Below are 4,603 nucleotides of genomic sequence, written 5' to 3'. Positions count from 1 at the left end.
AAATTGCCCCAATTTCTACTTTGAAATAATGAAAAGCTTACAGGAAACATGACCGAGCCCTTATGCTGCCTACGTATCCCGTGGAAGCAGGGATCATGTCAATCATAGTTCCAACAGATTGTGACTTGAATGAATATTGAACTCAGATAATGAATGCTCTACCGCTAGGTTTTAAGAGTGTGCTATATTTGAAGTGGAACAGTGACCTAAGCGAACTACTTGGGGTGAGAAAGATAGCGACTGTTGACCATCCAGTGGCCAATTATATTCACAGGGTACCCAGATAAATAATTTGGATAACGAATGATTACGACCCACATAATCGTCCTTTAAGTAGGCAATAAAAATGTCAAATGACAGAAATTATGTTATGAAAGCAATGACAATACACAATAAATAATCAAATAAATAATGAGTACAATATGCTAATAATCAATAAAATATACAAAATATAATGAATAACACAATAAATGAATAGTCTCCTCAATTTGCAAAAATGAACCCACAATGGTTAGAACCACTATGTACCCAGCGGAGTCGCCATTCTGTTGTCATCCTTTGAGAGGGGGCAACTTCACGGTGATCGCCAAAAAATATTAATTCAATTTTAAAAGAATGAAAGAATTTTAAAAGGGGTAAACGATAAAAAGAGTCGCAACCTAATTTTAGGAAAAAACAAGGAAACCAATTAATTAATTAACTAAAAAAATATATCTTCGAAACCAATAGATTAAAGGTAAGGGATTCAAGTTATTCCGAAGGGAAGGTGATAGGCATCCTTTGAAATCCACAACTATGGGTCCCGATTGAATTAATTTTTTCAAATTGAGGAGGAGATAACAATAATATATACAAGTAATAAAATAAAACAATAATGTAAGAAATGGCGTAAGGTTTTTCTCACATCGATATATACAAAATAATGAATAAAGAGTATAATTTGAACTTCATTCGAATAGGTTCAATGGGAAGCAACTTTGTGTACCTGTAAAGAGACTTAGTAAAAGTGTTAGTAATAAATAAACATGAATAAAAATAAATTAATCAAAGAATAACTTCAAAATAAAAACCCGTCTTATTAACATGGAAGGCCTTAGAAATTGACGGTAATTTTTTCATCGGTCATATTAATTTATATATCAAGAAACAATGTAAGAGATGTGAAATTGTCCAAACATAGCACAAAAAATAGAGAACCTAAAATAGTAACATTTGAACTATAATAAACAACAAACCAAATATCCTTCCAATACTATAAAATTATTAAACCCGATAAAATAATTCAAACTCAAATAACTTACAACTAAATTAACAACATCTAGAATGAGGAAATTAAAAAGAAACAATACCTAAATAAACAAGAAAACAATATAGTTATAGTGGGTTAAAGAGAGAACAATAATGGTAAACGAATTGATGTTATCACCGTATGGTCTAAAATTGAGCTAATAACAGTGACAAAATTACCCCAAGAAAAAATCAAATAATCAAAAGGGTAGTAAATACAAAACAATCAAAATTTCACCAACATGAAAAAAAAAAGCAAATAAATAAAATAAAGAATTAGATTTCACAAAAAACCAACCATAATAGTAAGAAATCAACCCAACATAGCTAAATTAGTCCCAAATAATACTCTAACTAAAAGACAATTAACAATAAAGAAAATATGAACATATAAAACATGAGCAGAAATATAATATAAGGGTTGCTAGAGTTTGATCCCTCTGGCCAGATCTGGTAAGAAAACAAAGTGAAAGTGGGCTGTTTATTTACCGGAGTTGGAGCCACGTCGGTGGTTGTTGATTGTTGTTGTCGTCTTCGCTGATTTCGCCGGAGTCGTGGGTTTGCGTTTAATTGGAGCTCGCCTGGAGAGAAGGAGGAGAAAAGGTGGCAGCTTTGTGGAGTCGAAGTGGGTCTTAGAGATTGTGGGTCATCGAGAGACTATGGTTCACCGGAGCTCATCAACGTTGAGCTAAAACACCTATAAATCAACAAAAAATGTAAGAGGGGAGAGGGAAGGGGCTGGTTCGTCGTGGTCACCAGTTATGCGAGTTGTTGATGTTTTTTTTGTCAGAGTTTGTGATGGTTTTGGATGGTCTGGTAGCCGATGTTGCTTTAATGGTGGTTTGGTCGTGGCAATCTTCGAGCTTACTGGTGGACCAGTCCAACAGAGTCCAGTGGCTAGAGGAGGTCGTTTGGATCGGCTGTTCTGATGGAAAAAAGAGAAAAACAAAATGGGGTTTTTGTCGAATTTCGGTGGGTTTCTGGTGGTTAATGGCTTGACATTGCTCTGGTGAGGGAAAACAGATGAAGGAACGGTCTGGTGGTCATTGGTTTCGCCGGAAAAAGGAGAAAAATGAATGGGGTTTTGGTTGGTGGACTCGCTGGATTCCGGCAGAACTCGGGTGACTTGCCGAAAAATAATGAACTATTAAAGAATATAAAAATCTATAAATTACTCCCCTAAAAATCCTATCCACCACCCCTTATCTTACTGAGCAACTATTGTTTGAATAGAGAATTTAAAACCACCAATAGTACAATACCAATATCTTAAAATCGTGGGCCAAAACCACCGGTTAATGAAATATCTGTGTATGAAATCTTATCGATATCAGAATGAATTTCTGGACTGCGCAAAATATCAAAATGAATTTTAACAAATGTAACATATAAAATGAATATGAAAAAATGTAACGAATGACATGTAAAAAATATCATTTAGTAGAAATAATGATTTTATAAAAATGAACAAATATTTGAACGTATTCAACAGGCTCTAACAATATAATATAAACAAAATTAATTGATAAAAATCCTGATACTTTGAGAATAAAGACAATTATCAAGAAATTGCATTAAAATGACAAAACATGTATTTTGAACTATTAAAAAGTATTAACTTTAGAAATATCAGACCAAAATTTCGCGTCAACAACTATCATCAATTAGATTTCACTTATAACTTTGTAACTAAATTCGAACTTCTACTGCTCCTTGTGGGTTCGACCCCAAATCTTCGTTGGGTTTTATACTAGACAACGACCTCCCACACCTAGTATTGGATGAGGTATCATTGAGCGTTCATCAATGGGCCCTCAAAGAGCTTATGTGAGAAGGAATTCAGCCAACAACGTGATGCCCAAGGTTCCTCAAAGTCCAGTTGACCCATTGGCCGAGCAAGTAACTTATGCTAAATTCTAGCTGTTTTCCAAGTGTTGGCTAAATATATGACAAAAAAAGTGAATAGAGAAGTCGTTGCTACCGTGAACCCAAATGTGGGTAGGGCGGCAAGGATAAGAGATTTCATTAGGATGAATCCTCCGGATATCCATGGTTCCCAGATGGATTAGGATCCTCAAGAGCTTATTGATGAGGTGTATAAGATAGTGGGAATTATGGGATTGTCTACAGTGGAGAAGGCGGAGTTTGTTGTTTATCAACTTAAGGGTTTCTCTCTAGTTTTGTTCAACCAGTAGAAGGAAAAAAAGGTGGTTGATACGGGTCCTATTGATTGAGAGAAATTCAAAAAAGCTTTTCTTGATAATTTTTTCCTTTTGAGATGAGGAAGGAAAAATTGATTGACTTCATCAATCTTCAACAAGGTAATATGATTGCACAGGAGTATGCTTTGAAGTTCTGTCAATTTTCTAATTATGCTTCAACTATGGTTGCCGACTCGAAAGCAAGGATTAATAGGTTTGTATCGGTGTATCCGTAATGGTGGTCAGAGAGTGTCGTACTATCATGTTTATTAAGGAGATAGTTAACTCCCATTTGATGATACATGCCCAAAAAATTGAAGAGGAAAAGCTCAAGGAAATGGCAAGAGAATCCAAGAGGGCAAGGACTGGATATGGTGACTTTTCTCATTTTAGGCCCGATGGACAAGGTCTTTCTACATTCTAGCAAAGGTTTTCCCATCAAGGATCTTCTAATACTAAGAATATTAAGTTAAAGAAAGATAGGGTGTCTTACCTAAAGTCTCATGTAAACGGTGGTAATGGATCTTCTATATCTACTTGAACTAGGTGTGGCAAGAAACATGATGGAAAATCTTTGCCCTGTATTGATGGTTTCTTTGATTGTGGAAATGGTGGTAACAAGGTGAAGGATTGTCCGTTGTAAGCCAGCAAGGGTAGAGCTGGTACGTTTAACAAACCAAAATATACCCTAGGCATCACATGGCGTATAGAACCCCAAAAGGCCCTACACAAGCCACTTAGCCTACATCATACAAGATAATAGATAAAACTTTCAACACGCCATCTATTACAAAATACGAACCACGAATCCGATCTAAAATGGATCCACTAGTTAGTGTCTTTCTGAGACAAATCCTATGGTGGAATATAGTTTTGTGACTCAAGGATTGCTAATAAATGTCCACGGATGCTAAACGGAAACCGTAATCCCAAAAGCCCGCTTGATTCTAAGTAAAATCCTACAAAATAATCATTAGTCATATTCAGAGTATCATCCATGGAAAGGCCTAATAAAATAACTAATCCAAGCTAGAGTTCATTTAGGATAGGTCCCAAAACATAATTCAACTTAGATAAGAAAACATTTTAACCTTATGAATCCTTCTGTGAGAAAA

Source organism: Solanum tuberosum, unplaced genomic scaffold, assembly GCF_000226075.1.
Source record: "Solanum tuberosum cultivar DM 1-3 516 R44 unplaced genomic scaffold, SolTub_3.0 scf00006, whole genome shotgun sequence".
Lineage (NCBI taxonomy): Eukaryota > Viridiplantae > Streptophyta > Magnoliopsida > Solanales > Solanaceae > Solanum > Solanum tuberosum.
Note: the sequence above shows the minus strand (reverse complement) of the source record.